General features: G+C 36.7%; 1 long non-coding RNA gene across 7 annotated transcripts in view; it reads right to left on the bottom strand.

Moving 5' to 3' along the window:
• LOC141577567 (uncharacterized) overlaps positions 1-19,856 on the bottom strand; it is an 839,800-nt gene that overhangs the window by 14,673 nt on the left and 805,271 nt on the right. For 5 of the 7 annotated variants that reach the window (XR_012506830.1, XR_012506828.1, XR_012506826.1 and 2 more), the window contains 2 exons: positions 17,949-18,129; positions 14,092-14,456 (listed from right to left, as the gene is read on the bottom strand). This is a non-coding gene — a long non-coding RNA (uncharacterized LOC141577567). Of the gene's footprint in view, positions 1-7,110; positions 7,954-14,091; positions 14,457-17,948; positions 18,130-19,856 lie in introns of those variants that run through there. The other 2 variants (XR_012506829.1, XR_012506827.1) reach the window with 2 other exon arrangements.

Here is a 19,856-nt window from a genome sequence, read left to right as displayed (position 1 = left end):
GGCAACTGGCTTGCATTTCCAGTCCCAGCCCTGATTCCTGGCACAAAGGAGCTGCCTCCTTAATGTTCGAAAGAAGAGCAAGTGAATGAATGAAAAAGTGAATAAATGATTCCAGAGTATGGTTAGATCAATAGGCAGTGAGAAATCACATTTCTGTACGGTGGGAGGAAAGTGATTTGCAGTCTCAAGTAGAAACCAGAATGTATACTCTTAGTTGAGCTCAGTTCCCAAGACAGACATTTACATTTCCTGCTGTGAAGGTAAGAAATTTAGCAAACGGACCCTGATGGAGAATTTCGTGCTGTGACAACGCACCCTAACTTATTTACAGTTTTTTTTTTCTTTCTCACTTATTTGCTAGATTTATTTCCTATGAGTGTACCGACAATAAACACAAATATCTTTGGAGACTCAAGCATTTGCAGGTTTTTTCTCTCCTGTTAAGTCCAGCAAAACTAAATAATTCAAGTATCAGTCAAGAGGAAAAATGTATCTGTGATTACCAACTATTTTATTTAATATAGCCTCTTATACCCAAGACCACTAACACTCAATGATTAAGAGAAAAAAGAAACAAAATGAAATAATAAAAGAAAAAACAAACCCTGATATAATATTTCCTAATTGGAATCTCAAGCTATTAAATCAGATTTTCTGGGAATTCTTCAATAATACAATTAAAAATATCAGTAAAATTGTAAATAATAGAAAGAATAGTAATATAATGATCTACTTACTTTATTGTACAACTATTATAATTTTCACCTCAGCTATAGGGAAATCATTATTATACTGTTTTCTGAGGGGTATAAAGGCAACACCCCCTTTTTATTTAATCAATAAATGTTTCCATTATATTTAATATTTGAAGCAGTTATTCATAGACTATTAACCATGGAATGCAATCATTAAACATGTTTCTTAAAACTGAACATTTTCATCTTTTAGGCTTAATGCTGCATTCTGCATTAAATGCTAAAATTACAATCCCACTATTACTTAAAAAATAGATTATAAGTTTATGCATACATGTAACTACATTATTTTTATACAGTTTGTGATTTTTCTCTTTATCTCATTAAGCCCTTCAATTTTTTTTCCATACTCAAGACTTAATATGCCACATCAAATTCTTAATACGTTAAATGGAAATTAAAATGTTAATGGAAACTAAATGAATTTAGAGAACCTGCACTTCTCACACAAAGCATCTATTTCAAAACTCTTTTCTGGTTATGGGCTAAGTCCTTTTCTTAGCCTGCAATGCCAGACAAAAACAGTCCTGAAATATTTGAGATTCAAAACAGATCAAAACCAAATTTTTTGTATTCGGAACTAGTTACATTTCCTATTTTGATAAGACTTATGGCTTCTTATTTTTTGAATGTAAAAGGCTGAAAGAAATGTGATTTAAGTAAGAAATAGAAACATATCTGTTTCATATCCCTAAAATCCACATTATTCTTAAATCAATGTCATTGATTAAATAATCAATATTGGTGGTTTTAGAGGGACATATTGCAAAACTGCAGAAAAAAATATGACTTGATAAAAGAAAGCAACTATTTGAACAGATATTTGGGATTCAGTCTTGAATAATTTATTATTTTTTTCCCTCCACCTACCAGAAACACAAGGAGATTTTTCTGTAATATTCACTGTGAGAACTAAGTCCAGCTCTTAGAGGTAAAAACTCACAAAAATGAGAAGAACCACCCCCAAGACTAGGTTCCCTGGGGTTTTTAACTCTCAGAGACATCCATCATGAACCTCTGGCAATTTCTCAGTTACAGTCCAGACTTCCTCATCCCGGCACTGTTTCCCGCAGAGGGTTCTCCTCATGGGTCACCACCCCTGGAAGTTGGGGTGCTAAGTAGTTATTTGCCTGTAGTTCTCCCAAAGTTAGAGGCAGCCATTAGCCCTGTGACCTCACTTCTCGTATGAATCTAAGAAGCTGTCGATTGTTCAGTTCAGTTTGTCCCACTTTCTACTTTAATTAGGACAGTGGAACTTCCAAGGTTCTTTCAGGCCACACCAGAAAATGGAATTCCCTTTGTCCAGCTCTAAGTTTTAAAAATTTAATAAAAATGTTTCAGCCGGTTGCCCATTGTCACCTGTTTGCAAGAGTTTCTCCTGAGATGTTTTCATTCTGCTCTTTTGTGTATTTAACATTCTCCTCTTGCCCTGTTTTATTTCTCTCTCTTTGTTTCTCTCTCTAAATATCTGAGAAAACTATGTATGTATTGCATAACTTTCAGTCAAGTAGTCAATTGGAATGAAGATATGTTCCATTATGTTCGCAAAGAAGGTACTTAGCACGTAACTTGTTTGAGATGCTATTGGAGAACATGGGCCATCAAAACGACAAAGTAAATCAGGAAAGAAGAGAAAGATTCCAGAAACAATAACACAACACATAATCCAGTCTGATTAAATGGCCATATCACCAAATGTCCAGCAACTATAGAGAGTCTGCAGTGCCAGGTGTAGCAGAAGGAAGCAGAAAACAAGGAATCAGCAGATTATCTAAGATATGTCTCCATGTGGAAAATTACACAGTGAAACATTTAACGAAGCTGTTAGGGAGTAGAAAACTGTAGGACTGAAAAAAAATTACGGAGAAAAATGGGAACTAATGGCATCCATAAAAATGATCATCAAAACCAAGCATACTCGAAACATTTTTTTTTCAGTAGTGATAAAAATTTGTCAAATTATTGTATCTACTTCCTCAATAGGCACAATATCACATCGGGAGGATAAAGGCAGAAAGAGAGAAGGGGGAAGCAATGTAAGAAAAATAGGTTTAAGGGATTTAAAATTCTTAACAATTATAAATTAAAAATATAACGTCTAAAACTGACACCAAAAATTTCAGTGTATGCACATTAAAATATGGAGAAAACTATGAAAAATAGTAGTTATCATTGTTACGAGGGTTGCCTCTGGGGAGCAGGGTGGAGCTGGCTGCTAGGAGCTTGCTGATCTCGTTGAGCCTTGCAGCAGTAGTGGCATATAATTTTTTTTTAGGTATATAAGTATATACTGATTAAAGTCATCATTAAGAATACCTCACAGATAGCCAGGTGAGGAATCTCACTGTAGCCTAAGTAAAACTTCGTCCTAGCAGAGACATTGGCATACTCTCCTGCCAATTCTTGAGCCTCATAACTTCTCCATTCCATCACCACTTTTCCCATTAACTAGATTTTTTTTCTATTTTTAGAACATTTCTATTTTTTATTTGTCTTTTTTATTGAGTTATAGTCATTTTACAATGTTGTGTCAATTTCTGGTATACAGGACAATTTTTCAGTCATACATCAATATACATATAATCGTTTTCACATTTTTTCACCGTAAGCTACTGCAAGATCTTGAATATATTTCCCTGTGCTATACAGTATAAACTTGTTAATCTATTCTATATATATACACCTGTCAGTATCTACCATCTCAAACTCCCAGTCTGCCCCTTCCACCCCTCTCCCCCTGGCAAACTCAAGTTTGTATTCTATGTCTGTGAGTCTGTTTGTTTTATATTTAAGTTCATTTGGCTTTTTTCTTTTTAAACTAGATTTCTGAAACTAGATTTGCCTTAGACTTTTACATCTGCTTCCTTGATTCTGGACTCTGTGTGTGTGTGTGTGTGTGTGCGCACACACGCGTGCAAATAAAAAGGAAACATATTTTCATGTATTTTGCCAAGTGATTTCATTCACAAAATTGAACAGTGTGTAGATCGCTACAAATAAGTACAGATTCAATCTTTTTCTTTATAAAGAGTAACTAACATTGGATTGTCAATCTATCCTAATTCACTGTATATTGTTTCACCAAAAGATGTTCTTTTCCCAATAAAACCTTGTTAGAGAGCTGAAGTTAACAACTTCATTCACCTTTTTTGGTATGTATCACAAATACACATAAATATTAAAATTTCTAGAAGTGAAATTCTTGGTCAAATACATAGGAATTTTAAAATCAGAACTATGTTTTATAAATGCCTTTTATAAATAATGATAAAAGTCTATTCCCAATCAACAGTATAATAACATTACCTACCTATTTCTTCATACCCTCTCTATTACTACAAAACACGCCCATATGAGAGTTGGAAATAGCTTCTGATTTATTCTGTATTTACTTAGTGGTGAGTGAAGCTGAGATCCTTTTCATATGTTGATCGGCTATTTTTATTCCTATGAACTACTGACTCACTTCATTCACTAGGTTGTATGAGTTCCATTGATTTCAATGCCAGCCTCACTAGATATCAAAGTATCTTGTGTAATGTGGTTTCTTTCTTGGAGTTCTGTATGATACTTTTTTGTCCATATTGATCTCTATGCTTATTTTTGCTCCACTTCTGCACAGATTTAATCTGCCTTTTTTATTATATTATAATGTTGAGGGGGGCAAATTTCCTTTCATTTTTCTTCTTTGCTGTCATTGCATGGAAGTCTTTCAGGAAATCATTAATATTGTGATTAACCTTATTATTTAAACTCAAGATATATGGCATCTTTGTATAAACAGTGGTTTTCCTCTATACATTTTTCACTCATCCACATTAGTCCCATTGTTATCTGGCTGTCTCAGTAAGAGCAAAAAGAAGCTGGGGAAAATCTAACAGTATCTGAATAACTGAACAAATAGAAATATCTCATTATCAGTCAGCAAACTAGCAGTTAGCACTCTGTTGTCTCATTTGAAGGAGACAAACCTGGGTTTGAATTCCAGTTGTACCATTCAGTAACTTAGCAACAAAGGGGAACTGATACCATTTCTTAGGATTCAAGTTTCCTTACTTGTAAAGGCTTTGGAGATAAAATATTTTGCTTGAAAAACAGGATATGTGTTTAATGACAATGTCAAAAACAGATTAAGAGCTGGAATCTTGGAGACAGATATCTTTTGGTCAAATTCTGGTTCCAGCTCTTATTACTCTGAGCTTGTACAAGTCACTAGATGAACATCTTGTCTCTGATGACTTCTAACTCTGTGATCACCATACAGATATGTTCTCTAGTACCTAATTTCCTCATTTATCAATTGGGGATAATAGTCACTGAATGAGTTAATAACTAAAAAGTACTTAAAGCAGGGCATGACACTAAGTACTCGAATAAATGTTAATTCTCTTCTTGCTTGGCACTTTCCAACATTTATGTGTGTTATTCTTTTTTTCTTTGTGTGTGTAATGAGTAAGAAAGGGGGAGAGAGAGAGAGAAAGAAAGAAAGAAAAAGAAAGAAAGAGGAAGAAAGAAAGAAAGAAAGAAAGAAAGAAAGAAAGAAAGAAAGAAAGAAAGAAAGAAAGAAAGAAAGAAAAACGAAAGAGAAGAAAGAAAGAAAAGAAAGAGAAGAAAGAAAAGAAAGAAAGAAAATATCAATCACTGACATCTGGCCAGATCTTCAGAGTTGGTATGCATAAACAGATAGAAAACAGTGACAATTTGGATTTGTTTGAAATTTGTTTTCACGCCGGCTTACTCGGGAAAGTGAATAATAAGAAGGGCAGTTATAAATAGCATGTAGGTGGCTGGGCCTGCCTACTGTTTCCTCCCTCATGTCTCATCAGGTTGTGCAAACGTGGTGCTGTCCACAGCTCAGCTGTAGAGGCCTCAACATGAAGTCAGCAAATCTGTGGACCCACACCAGCTGATAGAAATTACTTACACAATAATTGGAAATAAAGCTTTTACCAGGTCATGGACACCAGACTTAATATTAAGATTATAGGCCCTGAGTTTCTTCCCTTGCCTGCACAGGATCACTCCTCAACAACATTCAGGTCGCAGACTACAAGTTTCTTTTTTAACTCTGCCTGTCGGTTTTCTGTGGCCTGGCCTGACCACAGCTCACCACAGCCTCACGCTCAACATTTCTACCCCTGTACACAGGGAGTCAGTGCGCTGCTTCACGGCAAGGATCCAGAGCAAATAATGAACAAAGCCTGTTCTGTAGGAGACTCCCATCCCTGCTTCTGGACATTAACACAACAAAGAGAAAAACATGGCTAAATGTGCCTCCTATGGTTTTTGATGGTACCGACCTCCAAATCTGACCCATCAGAAACAAAACATCAGCTCCCTTCGGTCTGAATGTTTCAGGACCCTCTGTGACAGGACAGGAGCTTGGTGGGCATTGATTCTGCCACAGGGCACACACCTGGCTACGGCCTGCTTGTTCTGAACTCACTTGAAGCTTGAATCATTCAGGAAATGGTTAACAGTCAGGGTAACTGAATAGTTGAACCAAGAACACGGTTAAGGCAAAACTATTCTTTTCTTACATTTGCTAATGATCTCTCTGTCAACAAAATTCTCACATTAAATCTGATAGTCATTTTATTTGAGATTTCAGAAGTTTCAAGGTTGAAAATCTGTTACACAGGAATATTACCAACAGTATCATACCAAAGTCCAAAAGAGAAACTCTCATCAGATGGACCCACCCTGAGTTTGGAAGAAATGACCCTAAGTGCCATCACATGATTAGCTTCTGATCAGCTGAGTAGATGTACAGGACAACATTAAGGGCTATTTAAAAAATAACAACCTATAATTTGAAGGAAAGCATTCCATAACGTGAATACAAAGTTTGAAATCTTAACAAAGACAGTCTAAAAGTAGAATAGGAAAAATCAGAAATTTTTATAAGGGTATCCAAAAGTCTTGCAGAAATCAAGGGCAAGGATGCAGACAGGTGGGCATGCAAACTGACTCCAAGTTGAGTCAGAACTTGCTTTCTATCACCTGCCTCGTTCCCTCTCTCTGTGTCGAATTATATTCTTCTCACCTTCTTTATTTTTCGAGACCACATGTCAAGAGAGATGGTCACTGACCATTTTAAATTACAAAAACAGAAACCAAAAGAAAAAAAAATAATTGGTTGAATCTGAATCAGGAATATGCCCCCTGCAAATTCGATCAACTGTGTAAATGGACTGGAGAGTGTGATGTACCATTAAAAAAGAAGAAAAAGAAGAGAAGTCAGGACAGGTAATGATTCCTGAGACAGAAAAAAACAGATACACCTCATTTTATTTTTATTGATTTCCTGGTAGTCATGACCTCTTCCCTGACATGTCTCCATTCCAGCTATCCCACAGGCTATCCATGGCCCCCAACCCAAAACTGACTTGCGTATTTCAAAACAAAAAAAAAATTATGACTGATTCTGTTCATTTTGTTTCTTCTTCAGAAGTCCCCCTTTATCCAGGCAGAGTCCTGGAAGATATTATTATAACATCAACATGGTTTTTTAAACAAATCATGGTAGACGCTCTCTAGAATTCATGGCTTGAGTCCATACTTACCATGCTCATCATCCAAACATACTGGAAAGGGAGTCAAAACAGAGGTTTTGCCCTGTGCAAAGCCTTACGTACAGTGACTTCTGGTGGCTATGACCACTGCTGTAAATAATTTTCATCATTGAAGATCCAGAATTGTCCTTTCTTTGGCAAAACCCCCTCACATATGTATGTATTTTCAAAACAGGAAGGTGACTGCTTTCCCTGTTTGCAAACCTAAGTTATTCAGTATGACTGGGTTGTATAAGCAATGTTTAAGTGGAGGAACCAGAGAGGCATCAGGAGAGTTGGAAGGGAGTCTCTAAAGGACTGACGGATGGAGAATCAAAAGGCAATGCAATTGGGTATGTTGGTGTTTAGCGAGACCAAATCTATGCTCCATTAATCATGTTTACACAAGTAAAAGTATGTATTTGAGAGCTCCCATTAAGAATCCATGGGGAATTAATAGAATGTCCCGCCCCTAAACATTTCAGGGCTATTAAATCAGATACACATGCCAAAAAGCCTCTTTGAAGTGATCCATGCTGTCCATCTCTGTGAATTCAGTAAGACTACTTACCAGGTTTGTGCTGGCTCGTCACGTCCCCAGTACTTAGCCTGTACTCAGGGGAACAGGAGATATCTAATAAAATCTGTTGAATAAATAAATAAGCAAACAGAAGAAATGAGAGAGATGGTTAAAATAAATGTGGTGAGGGAAAGCAGTGACTTTGAAGAATCCACTCATTCTCTCTGGAGCTTTATTTATAATTATGGCTCCTGGACCAAGCCTGTTGAAAGGAAGTTTCCTGAGTGTGAAAGCAGAAGCAAGTATGATTTATTTGACAAAGCAAACGTATTTTTTTCTGTGCATTTCTGAGACACACAAGAATAACACACGGAATATTCTGGACTGGGATCTCAGCACCTATCTTACAGTTCCCCCTAGGGTATGAGCTGGAGATGTAAAACTGACAGGGGTTTTGAGTTCTGAAAAAAAAAAGTATGCTGAGGTGCAAAATCAAATGTATGAATGTAACAGCATAGTTGAGTCATACATGAGTTATTTAAAAAAGCCGGGGCTGCTATGATGATCAACGGTATACAGGGATCCTCTAAAGGCAATAGCACACATAATAGTCAGAAATTCTCCACAAATGAAGAGTTTTAAATGTGACTCAGCTGGGAATATTACTTGGTCTCTTCTGACACCACAATCGTGGATGAGGATGCGGATTCAGAGACAATAGAAGCGGCTTTGTAACAATCATAAAAAGCAAAGGTGCGGTAAGAGGGTAGGAAATCAATTAAATGCCACTCATTCTTTTTATTTCTAACAAAAATTAGTATTTAACAAAAGTAAGTAACTGAGTTACTTCCAGTTTTTGAGGACCTACTTATGTGTTAGGTTGTTTGCTAAGTTAATTCATTTATGTTTTATCAGTTGATCTTCCCAACAATTCTTCCGGCCAACTACTGATATCTATGGCAGCGTAATACAATGCTGTAACCCACGTATGTCTTTGCATTATCAAATAATGTTTGAGGGTTTTGAACCCAGATTTCTTATCTCAGAGCCAGGGCTTTCTTACAAACGTGTGGTTGCGATCTATAATTGCATCCCTGACAGCTCAGTGACCTCTGTAAGAATAACCATCTTTTCACAAAGAGCTCCCTAATGGGTCTTTGGGCACTTTCTAAGCTCATTTAAAGATTTTGTATTTTGCCTTGTTTATGTTAAATACATTTAATTTACAGTTCAAAGATCTTATACACAAGGAGACAAGGAAAGTAAACTAATTGCCAATTTAATTTGCATGGCCTCTAGGTAATCTTTTTTTTTTTTTAATTTAGATATGGCAGCCACATAATATTTACAAATTGTTCTTACTAGGGTTACTTATTGTCACTTTAGCTTCCAGAGGGAGTTCATTTTAATTATAACTGATATGAAATACCATCTGGACTCTAAGGCAGAGAGTTTAATACTATATACAAACCCCATCTATAAGATTCAGAATGATTTATAGAGATAGTACACATCTGCTGGTTGAATTTTAAGCTGCCAAGTCCCCTCCTTTCTTGTCAAACTGTAGCTAATTGTCATTGGGACTTCTTTTGAAAGCTGACTCTACTCAATCTCCAAATTCTAGCCCATGGGAATTGATTAAATTTGTTAGCAAATTCCTGGCCAAAGTGATTTCTTTCGGGCTGTTAATGTGACTTCCACCAGGGCAGTAAGAGTGAACATGAGGGCTTTGTGTAGGAGTTATAAAATCCACCTGAGGCATGAGTTATGTGAGCCGTCCATTGCTTGTGATCAAAAGCATCTGAACTGATTTCGAATTTGGTACAGGGAAATAAGGGCTGATAGGAACAGATTCTGAAAGTTGAACTAACTGAACTAACAAAACAGGGCAAAGGGTGGTAAGGACTCCTCCTCTCCTCCCTCAACAATGGAAGCTGGCGATCGTTGTGAGTAAAAGCGCTGTGAGTCTGTGATCACTGCCCACTGGGACTCAGAGTTTGTGTCTACTGACCCTGCAAAATTAAGAACTGAGGCAGGAAAATGTTGTCATGTCTGAATGTACTGGCTAATTCTGCAACTTTAACTAAGGTCCCAAAAGTTATAAAGCCTTTTCTGAAGTCAGTTCATCTGAAAGCAGGATTAAAAAAAATAGAGCTTTGCTAAATGTAGCTCCTTTTGCCTGTGGGCTGAAATAAAGAAATGACCGAAATTCTGAACATCTGTAGCTTCGCTGAGTTGGAAAAGGCAAATCCTACACATCAAGCAAAAGTTAGGGCAAAGTGGTGTTAGGAAGCATTTGTTAGGTTGAAGATTCGGCAGACAAGTAAGATGAGAGCCTAGGGGAACCTAAGGAAAGCCTGGCGCTACCTCCTACCTACAAACCCACAGCCTTGTGTAGAAGCTTTGACCTGATTATAAACAAAAAAAAAAAAAAAAGAGAGAGAGAGAGGAAAAGGAAGTAAGGAAGGAAGAAATAAGAAAAGAAAGGGAATTGTTTGAGGGGTGCGTATAGAAGGCGGGGACAATCTCAGCCGTGTCTCCTCACCTTAGCAGTGACACTGAGGGAAGAGAGACTGCGAGTGGCAGGGCCCCGTGCAGGCGTGGGCGGGGCTTGGAGACTAAGGCAGCTCTTTTGCTTAACAAACTTCACAGGCCTGAATCCAGGCTCCAGTGTTCCAACTGAATGACCTCTTTCTGGCCCTGGCTTCTAGCACATCTGATTGTCTCAGGTCAAATAGCTGTGAAGCTTGTTCAGGTTTTAAGGGAGTGATTTGGAAAAGGGGACTCCAACTCTGGCCAGTAAGTACCTGAGATTATTCACCTCTCTGAAGGATGCTCACACTAGCATTCGCACTGGGAGGGTGAGAGTGGTCGGGGTGGGCTAGTCCCTGGAAGGTGTGGTCTCTATTCAGTGCACCTCCCAGATACAATCAGGGGGGTTGCTGTACATGGAGCCTTGCCTAGAACAAACTGAACCTGTGCAGCCAGGGAACTCCCTCCACCGCAGGCGAGAGAGATTCTGTTATTCCCAGTCAAAAAGACTCGAGGGAGTTCAAGGATGAGAAACTGCAGTGTCATTTCCATGCCCCCTTTCAGATGGCAGTTTTCATCACTGTTACCATTTTGCTGTCATTGGCTACCAAATGTGACCTAACTGTTCTATAAACGTACCTAAATATAGAGTTCTAAAGGCTACATAACTTAAAATCAGTTTTCTGTTCTTACATCATGGCATCTTTTATTCTCTCTGTGTGAAAGCCATTATCAAAGTAATATATAAGATTTCTTTATCTGTGCTTTATAAAATGTAAAAAGGTGAAAATCTACACTTCTTTATTTGTCATATATTTCTTCAGGGAAGTATTACCCAAGGTATATTCTGAGGAACACTAGATATATAATCCATTACTTAAAGATGGGAGTCCCTTCAAAGAAATTTGAGTAATTTTCCATAACTTCATTTTTTTTTATGGAGGAACACCATACTAAATAACTTACAGAACATTATTAGAAGTCTGAATTTTTTCAAAAATGTCACATTTCAAGAAGCTATAAAATCTTTACATTTTTATAATTTCTTCTTTGACCTTTGAATTAGTTAGAAATATATATTTTTAAATTTCCAGATTATGGACTATAGTTTCAGAGGTGTAGATGTAGCTATGAGGTGAAAACAGACATCATAATTCCATGAACTCATGAAAGATTACCATTCTTAAAAAAATATAGGCATTATAAGAATACATATATAATGTGCAGCATCTAATTCAAAATAAAAGGTAATAATAAAACATTTTAAAAATTAAAGTATTTCACAAAGCAGAATTAAGGAAACTGCAAATTAAATATATAAACCAATGTTATTTAATATAAATTCATCAGTTACAGCTAATTGCTAATGTCAAGCAATGTGAATTTCACTTAGACTTCTGAAATATACTTACATAAAATACTTTCTTTAGAGTAAAAGACTTTTTTTTCTTCAAATGTAAATACTGAGACATTTTTCACTGCTTAATATTTTATAGTAACTTATACATAAAAAGAAAGTTAATGTATAAAATAATTAGGATCTTGGGGGAAGGCCCCTAGACAATGCTTGGCAATAAAATTATTCCTTTTCCATCTAAGCAACTGCAGTACAAAGAAAGGCATTTTCAAATAAGAATGTTGTAGCAGGTGTTTACTTTTGGAAAGTCTTACCTTTTATAATCCACAAATTCATGTGTTGGCATTAGTAAGTAGTAACAAAAAGATCTTTAACCATAGGAACCTAGATGGTTATCACTATAAATTCTGAACTGTAAACATACTTGGCTTCAATATCTGAGAGTGACCTTTTTAGAAACTCACATTTTGTTTGGCAAAATGATAAATGAACAAATTGATTATTGATTAATATTGAACCACAGTGGCCATGGGGGAAAATCTTACATATCATGAACTTAAATGAGGTTTCAGTGCTAACCCAAGGCTCTCATAATTTATACCTGACTTTATATAAATATCAATCAATCAATATATATGTATAATATATAAAATGAGCATGAGCTAAGATCTTCATACAAGTTGTCATCTGAGCACCTCTCATTGCTTTTCTATTTATATCTAATATTTGTATCTGAGATTAAACAGTATTAAGATAAAATGTGAGCATAAATTATGTAACTTAGATTTAGCATGTATAACACTAAATGAGCATACAGACAGCTAGAAAAATAACAATGAATGTTCTGTACTGAAGAAATAAGAGATTTGTTGGACTATGTGAACTAAATGTGTATTATGTAGACAGAGATCCAATGCAAAAAAATGAAACTTGTCAGACACACATGGAGAGAAACAGGAAAATTCCAAGCTAGACAACCTCAGGATATATGTGAGAAAACTACTGACTCACTGATGAGTGCGAGAAGCAGTGCCAGCCTTGCACACGGCCAGGGGCTGATGGAATTCTGATTTGGAGAAACCAAGTACAGTAGACGTAACATTCTCCTCCAAAGCCAGCTTGCTGAGACCAATGTGGTTGACCCTACGTGCTCTCATGAGTGCTGTGAATCAATCGGATTCAGACCTGCTTCCATATTTCCATTTCTTCCCTTTGTAAAAACTTACTGCCTCAGAATTATTTTTTAAGTGCTAAGATTAATTTAAGAGATGCTCATTTTATTCCGTTGGCTGTTCCTGGATCAAATGTCCCCCAATCCTAATAGTTCCTGGCAGTTAGAAGGGTCTTGCCTCTCTCTGTAAGGCTGAGAAATATGGAAAGTGAATTGGAAGAGTCATTATCTCTCTTTGTCACGATTTCACTCCAACTAATCGACCTTTGCATTAGTTGTCCAGACTATTCCTCATCTTAACTTACTTGTATTAAAATCTCAAACATCACCGAACCAAAATGTCAGCACAAGTGTTAAGATTTGTCACTCAGAACAAGCCCTGAGCCATTGACACAAATGCTTGATATATTGTATAATATTTCTTATTAATTTAAATAAACAAGGCACATATATTGTGTGTTAGTCACTGCCAGTTAATCATAATACAGCCTTGGGTTAAAATAATACCTTCCAGTTTTACTGAGAAGAGGAGTCTAATTGAGCCCACCTCACAGACAATTTGAATTAGAACACTGCACACCTCCTGTGCCCTACCTCCCATTTCTCGTAGCCCACGTTCAACTGTGGCCGTCCCTGCAGCAACCAGCTTCGTACAGCTGTAACACGCCTGCGATTGTTTCAGCTGCTCCGTGTAGCCCTGGCTTTCTGCTTCTGTGTTTTTTCTGATCCAGCACAGAAGCAGAAAGCCAGGGGTTTTTTAGGGGGGGGGTGTTTGGGGAGCTTTTTTGTATTTTTTTTAATTCCTTAGGGGATTTATTGATTTTCACACTTGGTTATGCTGAACTTCTCCAATCTCACAAACTCATCAAAAAGAGCATTCAGTGTATTAAAATGTCCACATCTCCCAGGTGAAAATGGGAGCGCACCCTGAACTCGCTCAGGCACAACGGAGTGGTACAAAGGAGAGGGCATCTCCTTGCATCAGCAACGGGAGGCAGGAGTTGCTAATGGGATGCTCCCCATTCCGGTCCTCACACAGATCGCTGGAAGCAGTCTCTCTGGAGGTCCTTAGAAGATCCAGGCCAGAAGGGGTACAGTTGCCCACAAAGGCAACCTTTGAAAATTCATTCTTCTACTGGCTTTTCCTCTTTTCTTTTTAATGATTCCCAGTCCTCTTTCATTCGTTGAGATAACTTTCCAAAATAAGCTTACTTGCCTGTAAGTTTGTCTCATACTCAGCTTTCAAACGAGAAGCTGAGCTAAGACAGATAATATCCTGAGAGACGGGGTGGGGAAAATGGGTCAGCAGCTCCACCTACAAAGTGTTGGCTGGACAGGCTTCTTTTACTCCGAGCGTCCACCTGTTTCATACATAATGCAGGACGCTTCCACCAACGTGCCAGAATTAAAAAGTCCAGTTGTTGCTTCCGGCTTTTAGTCACCCTAAACCCCCTGCTTAAGGGAAATGGGGGTGGGGGATGGGAGAGGTGGCTGCTCAGATAACTTACTGAGTCTTTGGATTCCTCACAGTCTTGTTAATGTATCCTTGATAGGACTTTGTCTTGCTCTTTGTATAACATTTTATGGAAAGACAAAAATAAAAGCACAAACAGTTATAAAGACATCTGTGGGGAGAGGGTGCTCCGTCTGTTCTGACTGAAAAAAAAAATCAAGCAGACGTGTTGCTTCATAACTTCTTGCCTGAGGAAAACCATGTTTGCAGGAAAACAAGCCCATTTGTGTTCCCACTGACCTAAAATTTCATGTGAAAAATATTTGCTAGACAGAACATTTGACTGCAAGATATGGACATCAACCTGCTCTCCAGCTTGAAGATCGGAAATAGATATATACTAGCTTCACAATGAACAGTAATCATCTGGTGGTAATTCTGTATTGTTCATTTGTGCAGCTAGACTTCTCTAGCTGCTCCCACTGGAGGGTAACTCATGGTCTAGAAATAACTTACCTAGTCAAGAATTAGAAACCCAAAAAGGTTCATCAAAAATAAAACACGAGACTTACAGAAGTTGTCAATGATATGACAAGACTTATGGCCCTCACGGTACCATGACATCACCGGCCTCCTCTGGGACAAGGTTTCTTGGTCTTGGCCTCTAAGTGCTGCTGGGTCCCACCATCAACTGCAGTGTCACTCACCCTTCTGGTCTTTGGGCATGACGCCCTGACTCCCACTGTCCATTGCTCTCTGTTCTAAACATTCCAAACACTCAACCCTACCACAGACTTCATATGGTTTGTTGGAATGGGATGAGAATCTGAATTTCCACAACATTTGGCTATTTTTCCCATAGCACTCTGAGTGTGTCATTACTCCACCCACATTAACACCACACCTTTCTGTTAATAATCTACCTCCTATTTGCCCCCCTTTTTGAGGGAACACCAGCAAATTTCTAATATTCTGTCCAGGAAAATACACACAAGCATCCTTCATTTTGCATTCAAATCATCCTTGTTTTTATCAGTAAAAAAAAGTGTCTTGGCTTTCAGAAAACTGCTTCTACTATGCACTAAAAGTCGTAATCGATTTTTCCTCTAGACCAAGACAAACTTTCCTGTGAGGCAATACCAGTCACAGCAAAGGTCTAATGTTGGCTATTTTTAGGGGAAAACAATGACAAAGTACAACCAATCCTGTAGACTCTTCTGATACAAGCACTAGGAATTATATTCCTGATGGGAACATGGCAGTCCGCAAGACAAGCACATCTTCTCAAAGATCCATATTCTCAGATGGAAGGAAGCCCCTTGCGTTGTACGTGGAAAATTCATGGATGCCACCCATGTTGTCTAAGTGGTGAGATACTGACCATAAGACATATGAAGGAAGGTGAATTTGTGCTTAACAGGAGAATACCATTAAAGGTATACTTTGTTTCCATAAGTTTTTATACTTGACAGAAAAGCACTTGATTTAAAAATATGTTCATGCATGTATTTACACATACATATTTGTATCCCATAATTGTATAGTAGTATAAAGAGTCAACGTGTTTGTTTTTGGATCCTGGTACCTGCCCTGATAATGTCTAAATACCATTTATTTCAAGGACAATAGGATAATGAATGATATAAAAAGCAATGACTTCAAATAGTGGGGTTCTTTTTCCCCTAAAAATATCAGCCAGTAGCGATGACCCTTGTTTGGTGATGTGATTCCAAGAAGTATGTTCATTTTTATTTCTACTGTTACTAAAAGCCTGGGCCACTTTAAGTGTTGAGAGATTTATCTCAACAAGTGTGTAGTCCCCAATTTCTCAGTGCATTATTACGTAATCATAGAAAATTGGACAGGTCATAAATGGGGCACATAAGTCATAGTACAATAGTCAATGGGATATTATGCAGCTGTTATAAGAATAAACCTGAATTATACCTTTAAGTCATTCAGGGCAAGATATTCAACAGCAAATGAAGAGAGAATTAGTAAGGTGACAGGAGACACATGGGACACACTGTAAATCTGATCACTACAAATCAGCGCAAAAAGTTTCATAAATCTAAACCCTTTTTTGAAATGTGAAAAACACCAAAATATCAATAGAACCCAGAAGCTGGTATCTTTAAGTTGTCCCCTTTTAGACCACGATCTACAGCCTTAGGTGTATAAATTATCATAATAACTATTATTATTCTTACTTTCAATTCTTCCCTTTGCTGCCTTCTTGAAAGAAACTGGAATCACGTACACCACCATTTTGTTTTGCTTATCAAGTTTTAAAATGAATTTATGGAAAAATTAAAATCACTTCCAGAATCAGGGTTCTTGGGAGCACTCAGCTCAAGCCACAGTCCCAACTGTCCAGGGTAATTTCCCATGTGACCCCCTGAGCGTCCTTATCTAAGGACAACTGTGGCCAACCCAGCCCACTTGCTGTTTTATTGAAACTTATCTGTTGCAAAGCCACTTTTTTTTTTTTCTGATGAACAAAGTCTATCTAATTCTGGTCCTTTTGATTCGGGCAACTTAAAAACTGAGTACGATGTGATATAGAGAAAAACACTGCTGTAAGAAGGAAGTTGAGGTCTATGACCAAAAACCATTAAATTAAAGCCCCCCCCCAGGCTCACTGAGGATAAAGGCTACTTGGATGAGGAACTTATATGGCTACAGAGTCACTTACAGCAAAATGACGCTACTGGTTTTTCTCAAGGGACTGAGCGAGGAAAGCGAACATCAATGTGCACACACATACAATTGTATTTCTTTTTTCCCTGGTAAACCATGAGTTATACCCTTCTTGGGGCTTTTCTCAAGGGTATGAGTGATAACTGCACAGAGAGAACTCTTCTCTGACAATAAATATTCAAGAAGTACCTATAGGAAGGGCGTTCTGGAAGTGGTACATGATTTCATTACTGTAAGAGACGTCTCCTCTCCTTTTGGGATATGGGCATCCACGGGGGATCAAGTGAAATATTTTTAAAAATGTTTTCTTTAACATTTATATCTGTCAAGATAGATTTTTAAAACATTGTTTAACGGTGACTTTCTTATAAAAAGAGAGTCAAGTAAATATTGCTGGAAACAGGAGGCCTTGAGCTAGATTACCTAAGGTCAAGCTTTTTGAATTTCTTAGTTTGACTGAAAGTCTAAATCAAAAGCATCAGTCTCTTGGTGTGCCTGTGTCACACAATCAGAAGTTACTCTTTTTACAAATGGACCTAAACGAACTGTGAGGCTGGTTATCACATGAGCTCTCTCATCCACACAGGCCTTCAGCAAATCTCAGCAGGTCCCACCGCTTTCTAGCTTGGGCCAGATGCCCTGCAGATTCGTTGGTAAACTACAAGAAATCTATCTTGCGTCCCCAGTAACACTGATAATGAATGAACTCTTTACCAAAATAGCTCCTTTCTTACTTCAGTTTCAGCAAAGGACATGCAGGGTATAGAGTGATAGTCAAAAGTAATATATCCACATATAGAAAATTCTTATGGATCATCTACTGAAGTAAGTTTTAGTTTAAGTGTAAAAAGTTCAAGAGCTGAATGCAAAAACAATCAAAACAATCGCACTTAAAATAATGCTTACCGTGAATTAAAATGTTACCATCAACAGGATGTCCTAGATGTGTGTACGCCTGCAGGCTGGTGTTGTCTTTCCTTAGAAGAGTTACACTCAGTCAAATTCCTCATTCTTTTGTTTTCTTTGCAATCTTCTGACACTAAAATTATCTCTTTTTGCAATTACATTTGCAAATCATCTTTAGTTCCTGGAAATGTAATAAAAATACATAGTAATTTTAGACCTAGAAATAATAAGAAGTAGTTCAGATTAAAGAACTCACAATCATATATTGCACTGTTTCTTGTTTCTCTCCATTCAGCTTATTCAAATGATCTGCAAACTGATTTCACAGTACCTCGATAAAATGTTACGGCTGTTAATAGAGAATTTAAGTACCTGCAAATTTATTCATTTTCATACAAGAGACTGATACGAGTGCATTTTTGCAAAATATATGATGAAAATTATCCCATCTTTAACTTGTTGTATTAATCATTAAATAGTGGAATATAGCTTTGTTTTAGGTTTTTATTATTGTGGATTTCACAAACAAAATTAAAAGGGCATATTCTTTTTTATTTACTTTTTTTTTTTAACATTTTTACTGAAGTATAGTCAGTTTACAATGTTGTGTTAATTCCTGGTATTCAGCATAGTGATTCAGGTATATATATATATATATGTATATATATATATATATATATATATATATATATATATATTCCACTTCAGATCCTTTTTCACTATAGGCTATTACAAGGTAATGAATCTAGTTCCCTGTGCTATACAGTAGGACCTTGATGTTCATCTATTTTCTGCATAGCAGTTAGTATCTGGAAAAAGACACATTCCTGAAGTAAGTAGTAAGTAGCTAGAGCTTTCTAAGCACTGATTTGTGTTAAATGGCCAATTTTAATATGAAGAATGTTTAGGACATAGTATTATTTCCTAAAAGTAAAATAAAACCTGGTAAGAATTCTCAATAAACAACATCAAAATTCAGTTATCATTACTCGAATGTTTTTCACTTGTTGTTCATTTGCGTGTTTTTGCACTTTTACCCCATATTGAATATTATAATAGTTATCTTTATTTTATCTACTGTAATATCATAATGCTGAAATGGTAAATTAGTAAGATTAGTATCTCAGTTAATCAAATGACTTTCCTAATTCACAGGTCATGATCTTAAATCCATCATTTCATAATTACAGTCCATTATTATTTGGCTTTTGTGTTTTTGTCTTCACTGTAACTAAAATCAATAAATTCTAGATGGATGAAAGAATAAACCTGTCTTTGATTTAAAAAATTAAAGAATCTGAGGATAAATAAAATCCATCTGTACTAGTAGTTTGAGACTATGCTCAAATGTATCATTTTGGATTGCTGAAGGACAGGCAAATTTCAATTTTCTTATTTTTATGTATACCACTTTAGGATTAAGTAATTTATCTTGGTTTCTAAAAAGCAAAGCTAATGAATAAAAATTGTCTTGATTGATTGATTGATAGTCTTTAAAGTATTTAAGATTTGGCAATGGTTTGATTGATTGATTGATAGTCTTTTAAGTATTTAAGATTTGGCAATGGTTTTGTCATCAAAAACTAGTACAACCAAACATGGTCTACTTAATCTACATAAGAGGAACTTGCTAAAAATGTTAACTTGGGTTCAGTTACATTAAATATCTTTCCGTTATGTCAATTACCATGAGAGCTTCCCTAATTGGGGTTATTATAAACTTGTGGAAGTATTAGATTGTAAATGCAAATAATACATACTGGAGTGAACTGTGTATGAGTTCTTGAAATGTCATAATGAGGTTAAGGATATAAATCCATCAAAAATAGATAATATACTATTTAAATAAACAGTGGTTCTGGCATTAATCTTAAACCTCTTCTCACAAGGAAGATTTCAAAAGTAATG

This window comes from Camelus bactrianus, chromosome 4 (assembly GCF_048773025.1).
Source record: "Camelus bactrianus isolate YW-2024 breed Bactrian camel chromosome 4, ASM4877302v1, whole genome shotgun sequence".
Lineage (NCBI taxonomy): Eukaryota > Metazoa > Chordata > Mammalia > Artiodactyla > Camelidae > Camelus > Camelus bactrianus.
The sequence above is the reverse complement of the archived record's forward strand: the minus strand, read 5'-3'. Positions and strand labels throughout refer to the sequence as shown.